Source organism: Monodon monoceros, unplaced genomic scaffold (assembly GCF_005190385.1).
Source record: "Monodon monoceros isolate NGI ecotype Baffin Bay Population unplaced genomic scaffold, NGI_Narwhal_1 Super_Scaffold_6, whole genome shotgun sequence".
In the NCBI taxonomy this organism is placed as follows: domain Eukaryota; kingdom Metazoa; phylum Chordata; class Mammalia; order Artiodactyla; family Monodontidae; genus Monodon; species Monodon monoceros.
In genome coordinates this window covers 5,698,070-5,712,719 of record NW_021703783.1, presented here as the reverse complement: position 1 = coordinate 5,712,719, position 14,650 = coordinate 5,698,070, and the positions used below count along the sequence as shown (strand labels likewise).

The following is a 14,650-nucleotide window of genomic DNA, read 5'->3' as shown; positions in this document are numbered from 1 at the left end:
TCCCTCCCTCCCTCCCTCCCTCCCTCCCTCCCTCCCTTCCTTCCTCCCTTCCTTCCTTCCCTCCCTCCCTGCAGTGGCAGCATGGAGTCTTAACCCCTGGACCACCAGAGAAGTCCAGGATCCTGTTTTCATAATCTGTCAAAACGGAGTGAAATACCCACCTTTCAGGATCATTGTGGGACCCTGTGGAAAACACCCCCGTCTAGTGAACACCCAGTAAGTGCTGTGTCCCTTCCCTCCACTCCAGGCCACTCCTGGGCTCCTTAACTGCTCCCTGGGGAGGAGGTTTGGAGGCGGCCCCACCCCTCTCTGCTACTCTGGCAGGGATGGGCCAGCCTCCAGGGTTGGCCAGCAGTAACGCCTGGAGTCTTTCTTCTGCTGCAGGACAGCCTCTGCCTCAGTCCTTCCCTGCCCGACTTCTGCCTTCTCTGGGCTTCGGCTTCCCAGCTGGGAAGAGGAGAGGTCTCCTGTTTGGGGGGAGCATCATCCTATCTCACTGCTGAGACGGAGGCCCGGCCAACCCCTCCCTCGCCTCTTCTCTGGCCTCACTGTGCCTGTGGGCGCGGAAACTCCCCTCTCCTCTGCCACAATCCCACAGATGCTAACGCTCCCGCTGGGCATAGAAACACGCCTTATTTTTAGTTCTGGCCCTGGTCCATCACACTGTACCCCTCCCTGCGTGAACTTGTCCAGATCTGCTTAGAACCACAGGAATGCTCTCGGTCAGTACATTTACATGGGCTCCGCTCATATTTCTCTCTCTAGTGGCCCCGGTTGCTTGTATGCAATCTATTTCTGCCACAGACACTCTCCAGTGTGCCTCCCAACTCCTTCCCCATCTCCTGTACCCGCCCCCTGCCCCTCCCTCCAGAAGAGAGGAACAGTCCCAGGAAAACCCCAGAGCTGGAAGGGACAAAGGAAGACAGCAGTGTGTTGATGCACGCCCCGCCCCATGCACGCGTGCACACACTGTGTTCTGCTTTTCATGGCACGGGGTTGGCCGTGGCACGGGGTTGGCCGTGGCTGGATCAGCTCAGTTCTCTGAGGCAAAGTGGTTAACCGAGGTATTACGACACTTTCCCCCTCAATTTAAATTTATGACGAACAAACAAACAAGCACCCGCTCTGGGGACAAGGAGTCAAAAGCCGGCCCTGACGCAGAGCAGCAGGCTTCTAAGCTGAGGCAGGCGGCGTCTCCCAGGGCCCACAGAGAACACTCCCACGTTCCAAGAACCTTTAGCAGGAATCCCACTGTCAGCGTAGCCCCTGCTGGGGATTGCTCCACTTCTGATTCTAGGCGGGAAGCTCCTTGCGGACATGGGACATTTTGTTCTCAACTTTTAAAATCTCCAGCTCCTCAGGGTTAAACCCCAATTCCTCAGGGCCTGTGATATGATGCCCACACCTTAACGGTGCATCTGGTCCCCACTAGCCCTCCCCCAACACGCACACCCTGGACACTAGGATGTTTCTTTTTAAAATATATATATTTATTTATTTATTTTTGGCTGCATTGGGTCTTCGTTGCTGTGCGCGGGCTTTCTCTGGTTGCGGTGAGCGGGGGCTACTCTTTGTTGCAGTGCACGGGCTTCTCATTGCGGTGGCTTCACTTGTTGCAGAGCACTGGCTATAGGCGCGCGGGCTTCAGTAGTTGCAGTGCGCGGCTTCAGTAGTTGCAGCTCGCGGGCTTTATTAATTGTGGCTTGCGGGCTCTAGAGCGCAGGCTCAGTAGTTGTGGCCCACGGGCTCAGTTGCTCCGCGGCATGTGGGATCTTCCTGGACCAGGGCTCAAACCCATGTGGCCTGCATTGGCAGATGGGTTCTTTTTTTTTAGAGTTCTTTCATATATATTTTAAATATACATGTGCAGTACATTAAAATATATAGAGATGTGTGAATATATATTTATATATATATGTAAATATATATATATATCTCACAGAGGGCATACATATGCACGCTCACATGTCTGTGCACATACCCCAACAGGACCCATCTATACGTAAACCAGATGCAGTCCATATCAGGCCAACTCGGACACAAATGAGAGCCCTGACTTAGCAGATTGCAGACTGCAACTGCATTGGAGTAACCGTTCAGTTTCTTCTACCAAGTGTAAGGCCATTTAGAAATACACTGATAAGACCTCCTTTGGGTGTGTGGCAGAGCCCAGGGCCCCTCTGGCAGTGCACAGTTTGCCTGAGTAAGGACTGCAGGATTGAGATGTGAAGGAGCTATCAGGGAGGAGGGACTTGTGTTGTTTTGGGTCCTGAAACTAATAAGCAAACATCCGTAGAATGACTTTAGCTCCAGGAACAATGCACTAGTGTCAGAATCCTTACTGATCTCAGCTTTAAGCAAATTTCAGGCAGAAGCGAAGAGAAGTGTGTGTTGCTGCCACTCGTCACCGTCCAGCTTGACCCAGAGAACCGGGCACAGCTTTTAGGGGTGGATAAGTTCAAAGGTCAATCAGGCAGACTTGTAAGATAAAAAGAAGTTACTTAAAATGGAAGGACTTGAAAGCAACATAAGAGGGGACAGGCACTGGTCTGGGTTTATAAATGTTCCAAGAAGCCAAACCTTGTCTATGGCACCATTTGCAGCAATATTATTAATAATCATCATGACATATTTATATACACAAAAATAGAGCAAAGCAATTCTAGAAGAGGAGGTGAAAGTGAAGGTGAGGGTCTCTGTGCAGCCCAAATGTCAGCACACTTCAGGAAGCTTCAGAACCAACAAAGACTGAGAGGCACGTATTCCTGCAGTATATAGCCAGCAAGGGGACATGCATGTTCCCTTCTTCTTCCCCCTGTGTATGACTGTACATTTCCCCACCTTTCCCCCCTGTAATACATATCCATGCACACTTTAAAAGAGTGACAGGTGGATTCTTAACCACCGTGCCACCAGGGAAGTCCCTAGGGTGTTGCTTGAAACTGGTGGGCACACTGCCCTTCCGACCTGGCCTCCTGCTGTTCCTTCAGCTGGATCCCTCTCCCCCAGGATCCTTCCTTCTTTGGGCCTTGCTCCAAAGGACCCTTATCAGAGATGGCTCCTTGGCTGGATGTATGGCACAGCCCTGCCCACTCCATGCATCCCTGTCGTCTCCCCTGCTTTGCTCCCTCTGTTGACTTTGTCACCAGCTGACATGGTATATGTTGATTTTTCAGGTCTTTGTCTCCATCCACTTGAATGTGAACTTCACGGGGGCCGTGGCTAGTCCTTACGTTTGCCGCTGTATCTCCAGGGCCTAGATGGTGTCCACGGTGGGTGCTGATACTTATTTGTTGAAAGGGAAGCGAGGGCTCAGTATGTGTGGATGGATGAGTGACTTGTAGTGGAAGCCTCTCAGGACAGCTGGGCCCCTGGATAAGGGACCATCCAGGGAGGGAGAGCTGGGCCCGTGTGGCATCCCCCTACCCAAGAGGGCTGAGTGGCCACCTGCTAGCAAAGGCAGGACACACAGAGAGGGGAGGGCTGGTGTGTGTGGGCTCCCCAGAAGGCTGTGTCAGGCGTGGCCAGAGACGAGGGGTCCCTGGTCGGCAGCCAGCCCTTGCAGCCCTTCCCTTCCTGTCCAGTGAGTCAGCCAGGCCCGGAAATGTGCTAGGGAAGTGGCCCTCTCAGGAGTGCAGCAGGGCTAAGGGTCAACAAAACAAGAACCTGCTAAACTGCCCTCCCACTCTGCCCATCAGAAGGAAGCAACCCGCTCGCATCTCCATCGCAGACTGCTGGCCCCCAGAAAGTGAGAGAATGCATCCCCGGTGTTTCGGCCCCCAGCCTGTGGTCCTCTGTGAATGCAAAGCCTCTCCTGCCCGCTGATGCTTGTCTCCTGGTCCCTTGATTTCTGGAGTTCAGGCTGGAAGGGGAGGGGGAGCTGCCTGTTCGGACCCTTCTACTTCTGGCTTTCTTCAGTTGTTGTCTTGTTTCCCCCTCCCCTTCTCCCCTTCTTGAGGGTCTCATCACACAGATTGTTTCTGGTTCAGTATCTGTCGCCCCCTCTAGACCGCAGGTCCTTTGTGTTCATTCGCTGCTGTGTCCTCAGTGTGTGACACCCTGTTTGTAAATGAACGACTATGTGAATGAAGGAGGATGTACAAACCCTGGAACCACGGTCTCCATTTGTCATCACATGTGGCCTGAGGAAGACAGCTGCTGAGAAATGGAGAGAATTCAGGTCTTTGAGGTCCCAGGCAGGCTGCACTGAAAGGCAGCCCAGCCTGACCCCTGGACCTTTCAGTTAAGTGAGCTCCTATTTCCTATTTTGTTTTTGTCGCCCCCCCTTTTTTTTTTTGTCACTTGCAGCTGAGAGAGTCCTACATGAAGCAATGGTCATCAAATTTTGCCTTACATTCTAGTTCTTTTGGAGATGGTGCCTCAGGTAGAAAGTACCATGGGATTCAGTCAGAACATCACAGTTCTCCACTTAGGCTTCCCCTTCCATCTCGAGCCCGCGTTTGTAAAACAGCACTAACTACACCTGCCTGCTCTGAAGGAAAAGTGAGAAAAGGAAAGGCAGACTCTAGGGCGGTTTTCAAGCTTTAGTTATTGTTGTTAGAGTTTACGTTCCTGAGGGCAGAAACTGAGGTGGTGTTTTTGTTTGTTTTGTCCGTCCCACAGAGACTGCCACAGTCCTCAAAGAAACTGGATGTTCTGCGTGCATATACTCCCCATACGGTAGATGAAGACCAGGAGATCACAGTGATGAAGCGTCAAGCCCAGGCAGGCGAGGACTCAGGAACCTGTGCGCCGGCTCAGCTGAGGGCAGCAGTGAAGCCTCTTTGCTCTGAGGTGAGGAAGAGGCACCAGAGGAGGATTCTGGCCCCAGGACCAGCTCTGTCACTGACCTGATGGGTGACTTGAGGTCACTTCAGCCCGCGGGCCTCAGTTTCCACATCATTCAAATGGGGCCGAGCCTCACCTGCAGGGATCAGCGGGTTCTATGTTGAAGAGCACACGTGGCCCCCCCAGCGCCCTTGCTGCTTGCTGTGTGGAGCCGCGGAGCCACAGGGTGGCCTGGGGAGTGAGAAAGCTGGGGGGCTGGAGGGCCCTCTGCCCCTCCATCCACCTGGGTTCTTTGATTCCTGGGGTGTGAGGGTTTTTGTTTGTTTTTTTTTTGATGTGGACCGTTTTTAAAGTCGTTATTGAATTTGTTACAATATTGCTTCTGTTTTATGTTTTGGTTTTTTTGGCCGTGAGGCATGGGATATTAGCTCCCCGACCAGGGATCAAGCCCACACCCTCTGCACTGGAAGGCAAAGTCTTAACCACTGGACCGCCAGGGAAGTCCCAGGGTGTGAGGTTTTGCAGACAGGCCTGTTCTCCCCAGGACGGGGCAGGAAGCTGAGACACTGAGGGGTTAGAGATTGCTCAAGGCCGTGCGGCAGCGTCAGGACTCACGCCCCAGCTGGCCCAGCACAGGCCTCTGCCCACCTGTCTGGACAGCAGGTGCCCCCCAGGGCTGCCCACGGACAGCTGTGCTCTATAACTTCCGAGGGGTGGGCTCAGGGCCCTGCTGGCCTGGCCACTCTGAGGTGGCCTTGCTGCGGCCTGGCTGGTGAGGGCGCTGGAGGCCCAGGTTCCCTGCGGTTTCCTCGGGGTGGTGGTGCAGCCAGCAGTCCTGCAAGAGGTGGGGAGTCCGAGGGGAGGTGCAGTTGCTGTCTGTTTTGCTGGGCCTGGGCCCTGAGTGGCTCTTCCGGCCATTGTGCTCTGGGTCATGAACAGAGACCAGGATGCCTCTGTAGCCTTTGTAATGGATGCAACACCCTGTACTTCCCGGCATGGCAAGGAGGCCCTTGAGTGTGGTCACTTACGGGAGGCCTCCCAGACCTGCCTTCCTCCCCTTGCCCTGGACTCCATCCTCCTCCAGAGGACATGACCCTCTTCGTGGTGGAGGCCTCTGGCCACTCAGCTCTCCCCATGACGGGCAGCCGTGCACCCAGATGTCCTTGGGTCCCGGCCACACAACAGATCAACAGCACAGTGAAAATTTTCTGACTTAAGGGCTTTACACACTAATCTTGTGAACAGTTCCACGAAATTGTCGCTGTAGTTACCACTCCTTCCCGTTAAAATGAAGGAACCTGAGGCTTAGAGGGGTCCAGTAACCCCCCCAGGACACAGCAGCAGTGTTCGTATCCGCCCGCCATTCTGCCCTCTAGTTAAGCCTAGTACTTTGTGTTTTAGAGGTGGGTAAGGATGAAACAGAGCCACTCATTCATAATTCATTTTTTTAAATAATAAACTTTTAATTTTAGAACAATTTTAGATTCACAGAATTACTGCACAGACGTAGTACAGAGAATTCCCGTACACCCAACGCCCAGTTTCCCCTATTATTGACATCTAACATTAATGTGGTACACACGTCACTATTAATGAACCAATATCAATACCTTATTATTAAATGAGGTCCACAGTTTATTCAGAATTCTTTATTTTTCCCCTAATGTTCCTTTTCCATTACAGGATCCCATCCTGGATCCCACATTACCTTTAGTCATCCTGTCTCCTTGGGCTTCTCTTGGCTGTGACAGTGTTTCAGACTTGCCTTGTTTTTGATGGCCTTGACAATTGGGAGGAATTTTGAAGAATGTTCCTTAATTGGGATTTGTCTGATGTTTTTCTCATGATTGGGCTGGGGTTATGGGTTTTGGGGAGGAAGATCACAGAGGTCAAGTCCCATGTTCATTACATGTCAAGGGTATGTTCTATCACTATGACCTATGATGTTGGTGTTGACCTTGATCACCTGGCCGAGGCGGTGTTTGTAGCTGTGAAGTTCCTCTTCCTTTCCAGTACTTACAGTACTTGAGTTATGCTTTGGGCACTAGGAGGAGAAGCAGCTGGTGACTCTCCTGGGACTAGGGAGAGGGAGAGAGGGCAGAGCAGGGTGATGGCAGGTCTCGTGGAACAGAAAGGGAATTTGCACCTAGCCAGGAGGAGAAGCGGATGGCCTTCCAGGCAGGCTTGATGCAAGAGAAGAGAGACTAGGTCCAGGATGCGGGCGAGAGCAGCCACTCAGCCAGGCTCAGCTGTAGGAGGGCGTCTAGGAATTCTCTGGAGAGCCGGGCGAGAGGAGCTTCAGCCCTGGACTCCTGTCTCATTTTCGTGGACTTCATCTCCCAACAAAGTGAGCTGCAATCATCACAGAGACACGCCCACGGAACTGAAAGAAGTCGCTGCTGTTCGTCTGTAAACTGCCCCCTATCTCCCCACTAGACCGCTTTGCCTGAGAGTTCAGGATACGTGAATGCTTGTTATAAATCCTGAAATTATTCTGCGGATCAGCACCGTTAGATTGCATTATCCTTTGGGGTCGAAAGTGTAAACTTTGCAAGTAAATGTTTAAAATAGACCACAAGTTCCATAACCCTGCTTGGGGCATTTCTTCATTTTATAAAATATATGTACTGGTAATCTCAAAAGATGGAAGTGGCCTGGGCCTTCTTATGTGACCTCAGAGAGACCCTGCATCCTTCAACTTCAGGAGACTGGTGAGGGAAGGGGACTGGGGGGCCAGCTGGACCACGGCAGAGCTGGACTCAGTGGTCAAGTCCTGTGTTTACGTTTGTCTTGTCTGCTCAGAGTGTGAGCTAAACGGGTGACACAGAATTTGGATAGTGGATCTGAGAGACTCTGGTCACAATTTTTTTTTTTTTTGGCTGCGCCATGTGGCTTGTAGGATCTTAGTTCCGCGACCAGGGATTGAACCTGCGCCACGGTAGCGACAGCGTGGAGCCCTAACAATTGGGCCGCCAGGGAATTCCCGAGATGCTTTGGTTTGAAGTGGCATCTGTGATTTTCAGTGCAGCTCCTAGCATTTGTCACTGTGCCTGGCGTCACACAGAGAGGAATACCTGTGGATGTCTGGGGGTCTAGGAGGTGCGTGTTAAATGCAAATACCCCTAGGATAGGAAATGACTTTAGTTGTTGGCAACTAACACAGCAGCGGAGGGCAATCAGCTTCTTGAGAAGAGCAAGGTCCTGTGAGAGTGGGACCCAGGACAGAAGTGTGGAGAAGTACGGAGGGCAGGGGTTCGAGAGCAGGGGTAGGGGAGACACGGCGGGGGGTGGTGGTGGAAGGAAGGCGCCAAGCGCCTTCACAGGTCTGTGGGAAGCGGCCCTGGTGACATCCTGTTTATAGCCGAGTGACCTCAGATGAGTCACCCCCGTGATTCAGTTTCCCCACTTCTCTGTGACGTGGGGAAGGTCAGCTGGTCAGGAGGGGACTCTTTTCCTCATCTTCCCATCACACACTTGGTGCCACCACCGCGGCCGCCATCGGCTAGCAGAATGCGCCACGTGCAGGAGCACAGGGGGCTCTGGGCTGAGGGCTTGGCATCCATTACACCTGACTTCACTCTCACAACCCTGGGACACGGGTGCTGTTCCCGCCTTGGCTTTACAGATGGGGAAACTGAGCCTTCCAGAAATTGAATATCACACCCAATGTCACGCGCCAGGGATGCGTGGGTGAAGGGCCGCCACAGCTGGGTCAATCCTGGTCAGGGGTGCGCACACTTTTTCTACAAAAAGTAACTATTTTAGGCTTTGTGGGTGACATAGAGTCTTCTGTCCTCCTCCTTCCTGTCTCTCTTTCTTCATCCGTTTAAAAACATACAAACCAGGGCTTCCCTGGTGGCGCAGTGGTTGAGAGTCCGCCTGCCGATGCAGGGGACACGGGTTCATGCCCCGGTCTGGGAGGATCCCACATGCCGCGGAGCGGCTGGGCCCGTGAGCCGTGGCCGCTGAGCCTGCGCGTCCGGAGCCTGTGCTCCGCAACGGGAGAGGCCACAGCAGTGAGAGGCCCGCGTACCGCAAAAAACAAAACAAAACATACAAACCATTTTCAGCTAGTGAGCTGTACACAGACAGGCCGCTGGCTGGATTTGGCCTTCAGGCCATAGTTTACTGACCCCTGTTAACAGGTAAACAGAGACGCAAGTTGCCGCAGAATGGCACCTCTTTCCGGCTTTCAGAGGAGACGTCAAATCCACTCAGAGACTCCGGGCCTGAGAGGGTGGCAGGGTTACCTGTCTGGTCCAGGTGGATGCCGGCTTCTCTGAAGATCTAGTGGGATGTGGGCACCAGGGTCTCTCTGCCCCTCACACCTGTCCCTCCATCTGCCCAGCCTCCCCTCTGCCCCCTGCTCACTGGGGCTGGGCCCTTCTTCCTCCTCGGCACCCATCTCGCTTTCTTTTCTCCTGGGACTTCTGCTGTCGGTTGGGTAAGGCCAGCTGAGAGGATCCACAGATCCACAGCTACTTGTCCCCAAGCTTTTTAGCCAGACTGCCTTGGTGGCTGGTGTGGAGTGAGAGGTGCTGAGGCAGAGCGGGGAGAGAAGGCCTGGGGGTGGGGTGCTGCAGCCAGAGGGAGGAATGCCCCAGCCCGGGCAGGAAACTGGGAAACCTCTTTGTTCCTAAGGCATCTCAGAGTCAAGGAGGTTTGGGAAAGGAAGCTCTGGTGTAAACACAGGCGATGATGTTTGTGTGCAGGGCAGGGCACCAGCCTGTGTGAGCCTGTGCAGAGGCAGCTTGGGAAGCGCTGGGGTCCCTGTTCTGGGCAGCGTAGAAAAGGGTTAAGCCAGGCCCACGTGTGGGCTCAAGTCCTGACACCACCATTGACCCACTTTGTGACCCGGTCCAGATCCTCAGCCTCTCCTCGTCTATTAAGTGGGAATAGCAATATCCAGCTCAGTAGGTATCCTAAAGCTTACAAAGTATTAACACCAGTATCCATCCAGTGCTTCCTCCCTCCCTCCTCTCCTCCTTTCCTCCCTCCCTCCAATCCTTCCTTCCTTCCTTCCTTCCTCCCTCCCTCCCTCCCTCCTTCTCCTTCCTTCTTTTATTTTTTGAATTTTATTTATTTATTTAAACAGCAGGTTCTTATTAGTTATCTATTTTATACATATTACTGTATACATGTCAATCCCAATCTCCCAGTTCATCCCACCACCCCCACCCCCCTGCCGTTTTCCCCCCTTGGTGTCCATACATTTGTTCTCTACATGTCTGTCTCTATTTCTGCCCTGCAAACCGGTTCCTCTGTACCATTTTTCTAGGTTCCACATATATACATTAATATACGATATTTGTTTTTCTCTTTCTGACTTAATTCACTCCGTATGACAGTCTCTAGATCCATCCATGTCTCTACAAGTGACCCAATTTCATTCCTTTTTATGGCTGAGTAATATTCCATTGTATATATGTGCCACAACTTCTTTATCCATTCTTCTGTCGATGGACACTTAGGTTGCTTCCGTGTCCTGGCTATTGTAAAAAGTGCTACAGTGAACATTGTGGTACATGACTCTTTTTGTTGTTCTTGTTTTTTAACATCTTTATTGGAGTATAATTGCTTTACAATGGTGTGTTAGTTTCTGCTTTATAACAAAGTGAATCAGCTATACGTATACATATATCCCCATATCTCCTCCCTCTTGCGTCTCCCTCCCACCCTCCCTATCCCACCCCTCTAGGTGGTCACAAAGCACCGAGCTGATCTCCCTGTGCTATGCGGCTGCTTCCCACTAGCTATCTATTTTACATTTGGTAGTGTATATATGTCCATGCCACTCTCTCACTTTGTCACAGCTTACCCTTCCCCCTCCCCGTGTTCTCAACGTCTGCATCTTTATTCCTGTCCTGCCCCTAGGTTCATCAGAACCATTTTTTTTTAGATTCCATATATATGTGTTAGCATACGGTATTTGTTTTTCTCTTTCTGACTTACTTCACTCTGTATGACAAACTCTAGGTCCATCCACCTCACCACAAATAACTCAATTTCATTTATTTTTTGGCTGAGTAATATTCCATTGTATACATGTGCCACATCTTCTTCATCCATTCATCTGTCGATGGACTCTTACGTTGCTTCCATGTCCTGGCTATTGTAAATAGAGCTGCAATGAACATTGTGGTACATGACTCTTTTTGAATTATGGTTTTCTCAGGGTATATGCCCAGTAGTGGGACTGCTGGGTCATATGGTAATTCTATTTTTAGTTTTTTAAGGAACCTCCATACTGTTCTCCATAGTGGCTGTATCAACTTACATTCCCACCAACAGTGCAGGAGGGTTCCTTTTCCTCCACACCCTCTCCAGCATTTGTTGTTTGTAGATTTTCTGATGATGCCCATTCTAACTGGTGTGAGGTGATACCTCATTGTAGTTTTGATTTGCATTTCTCTAATAATTAGTGATGTTGAGCAGCTTTTCATGTGCCCCTTGGCCATCTGTATGTCTTCTTTGGAGAAATGTCTATTTAGGTCTTCTGTCCATTTTTGGATTGGGTTGTTTGATTTTTTAATATTGAGCTGCATGAGCTGTTTATATATTTTGGAGATTAATCCTTTGTCCGTTGATTTGTTTGCAAATATTTTCTCCCATTCTGAGGGTTGTCTTTTCGTCTTGTTTGTAGTTTCCTTTGCTTTGCAAAAGCTTTTAAGTCATTGGGTCCCATTTGTTTATTTTTGTTTTTATTTCCATTACTCTAGGAGGTGGATCAAAAAAGATCTTGCTGACATTTATGTCAAAGAGTGTTCTTCCTATGTTTACCTCTAAGACTTTTATAGTGTCTGGTCTTACATCTAGGTCTCTAATCCATGTTGAGTTTATTTTTGTGTATGGTGTTAGGGAGTATTCTAATTTCATTTTTTACATGTAGCTGTCCAGTTTTCCCAGCACCACTTATTGAAGAGATTGCCTTTTCTCCATTGTATATCCTTGCCTCCTTTGTCATAGATTAGTTGACCCTAGGTGCGTGAGTTTATCTCTGGGTTTTCTATCCTGTTCCATTGACCTATATTTCTGTTTTTGTGCCAGTACCATATTGTCTTGATTACTGTAGCTTTGTAGTATAGTCTGAAGTCAGGGAGTCTGATTTCTCCAGCTCCGTTTTTTCCCCTCAAGACTGCTTTAGCTATTCGGGGTCTTTTATGTTGCCATACAAATTTTAAGATTTTTTTGTTCTAGTTCTGTAAAAAATGCCACTGGTAATTTGATAGGGATTGCACTGAATCTGTAGATTGCTTTGGGTAGTACAGTCATTTTCACAATATTGATTCTTCCAGTCCAAGAACATGGTATATCTCCCCATCTGTTTGTATCATCTTTAATTTCTTTCATCGGTGTCTTACAGTTTTTGGCATACAGGTCTTTTGTTTCCCTATGTAGGTTTAATCCTAGGTATTTTATTCTTTTTGTTGCAATGGTAAATGGGATTGTTTCCTTAATTTCTCTTTCTGATTTTTCATCATTAGTGTATAGGAATGCAAGAGATTTCTGTGCATTAATTTTGTATCCTGCAACTTTACCAGATTCATTGATTAGCTCTAGTAGTTTTCTGGTGGCATCTTTAGGATTCTCTATGTATAGTATCATGTCATCTGCAAACAGTGACTGTTTTACTTCTTCTTCTCCAATTTGTATTCCTTTTATTTCTTTTTCTTCTCTGATTGCCGTAGCTAGGACTTCCAAAACTATGTTGAATAATAGTGGTGAGAGTGGACATCCTTATCTTGTTCCTGATCTTAGAGGAAAAGCTTTCAGCTTTTCACCATTGAGAATGATGTTTGCTGTGGGTTTGTCGTATATGGCCTTTATTATGTTGAAGTAGGTTCCCTCTATGCCCACTTTCTGGAGAGTGTTTATCATAAATGGGTGTTGAACTTTGTCAAAAGCTTTTTCTGCATATATTGAGATGATCATATGGTTTTTATTCTTCAATTTTTTAATATGGTGTATCACATTGATTGATTTGCGTATACTGAAGAATCCTTGCATTCCTGGGATAAATCCCACTTGATCATTGTGTATGATTCTTTTAATGTGTTGTTGGATTCTGTTTGCTAGTATTTTTGCATCTATATTCATCAGTGATATTGGTCTGTAATTTTCTTTTTTTGTAGTATCTTTGTCTGGTTTTGGTATCAGGGTGATGGTGGCCTCATAGAATGAGTTTGGGAGTGTTTTTTCCTCTGCAATTTTTTGGAAGAGTTTGAGAAGGATGGGTGTTAGCTCTTCTCTAAATGTTTGATAGAATTCACCTGTGAAGCCATCTGGTCCTGGACTTTTGTTTATTGGAAGATTTTTAATCACAGTTTCAATTTCATTACTTGGGATTGGTCTGTTCATATTTTCTATTTCTTCCTGGTTCAGTCTTGGAAGGTTATACCTTTCTAAGAATTTGTCCATTTCTTCCAGGTTGTCGATTTTATTGGCATAGAGTTGCTTCTAGTAGTCTCTTAGGGTGCTTTGTATTTCTGCTGTGTCCATTGTAACCTCTCCTTTTTCATCTCTAATTTTATTGATATGAGTCCTCTCCCTCTTTTCTTGATGAGTCCGGCTAAAGGTTTATCAATTTTGTTTATCTTCTCAAAGAGCCAGCTTTTAGTTTTATTGAGCTTTGCTACTATTTTCTTTGTTTCTATTTCAGTTGTTTCTGCTCTGATCTTTATGATTTCTTTCCTTCTACTAATTTTAGGTTTTGTTTGTTCTTCTTTCTCTAATTGCTTTAGGTGTAAGGTTAGGTTGTTTATTTGAGATTTTCTTGTTTCTTGAGGTAGGCTTGTATTGCTATGAACTTACCTCTTAGAACTGCTTTTGCTGCCTCCCATAGGTTTTGGATCTTCGTGTTTTCATTGTCATTTGTCTCTAGGTATTTTTTAATTTCCTCTTTGATCTCTTGGTTATTTAGTAACGTATTGTTTAGCCTCCATGTGTTTGTGTTTTTTACGTTTTTTTCCCTGTAATTGATTTCTAATCTCATAGCGTTGTGGTTGGAAAAGAAACTTGATATGATTTCAATTTTCTTAAATTTACCGAGGCTTGATTTGGGACCCAAGATGTGATCAGTTCTGGAGAATGTTCTATGTGCACTTGAGAAGAAAGTGTAATCTGTTGTTTTTGGATGGAATGTCCTATAAATATCAATGAAGTCTATCTGGTCTATTGTGTCATTTAAAGCTTGTGTTTTCTTATTAATTTTCTGTCTGGATGATCTGTCCAATGGTGTAAGTGAGTTGTTAAATTCCCCCACTATTATTGTGTTACTGTCGATTTCTTCTTTTATAGCTGTTAGCATTTGCCTTACATAGTGAGGTGCCCCTATGTTGAGTGTATATATCTTTATAATTGTTATATCTTCTTCTCGGATTGATCCCTTGATCATTATGTAGTGTCCTTCCTTGTTTCTTGTAACATTCTTTATTTTAAAGTCTATGTTATCTGATATGAGTATTGCTATTCCAGCTTTCTTTTGATTTCTATTTGCATGGAATATTTTTTTCCATTCCCTCACTTTCAGTCTGTATGTGTCTCTAGGTCTGAAGTGGGTGTCTTGTAGGCAGCATATATATGGGTCTTGTTTTTGTATCTATTCAGTGATACAAAAGTTGTCTTTTGGTTGGAGCATTTAATCCATTCACGTTTAAGGTAATTATCGATATGTACGTTCCTATTACGATTTTCTTAATTGTTATGGGTTTGTTTTTGTAGGTCCTTTACTTCTCTTGTGTTTCCCACTTAGAGAAGTTCCTTTGGCATTTGCTGTAGAGCTGGTTTGTTGGTGCTGAATCCTCTTAGCTTTTGCTTGTCTGTAAAGCTTTTGATTTCTCCGTTGAACCTCAATAAGATCCTT

General features: G+C 47.7%; 1 long non-coding RNA gene across 2 annotated transcripts in view; it reads left to right on the top strand.

The window, feature by feature from the left end:
• The window catches only part of LOC114885713, a 20,632-nt gene extending 13,219 nt beyond the window's left edge, over nt 1–7,413 (top strand). For both annotated transcript variants that reach the window (XR_003791167.1, XR_003791166.1), the window contains exons 2-5: nt 75–216; nt 3,177–3,272; nt 3,699–4,247; nt 4,624–7,413. This is a non-coding gene — a long non-coding RNA (uncharacterized LOC114885713). The remainder of the gene's footprint in view (nt 1–74; nt 217–3,176; nt 3,273–3,698; nt 4,248–4,623) is intronic.
• The last annotated feature ends 7,237 nt before the right edge of the window (nt 7,414–14,650 follow it).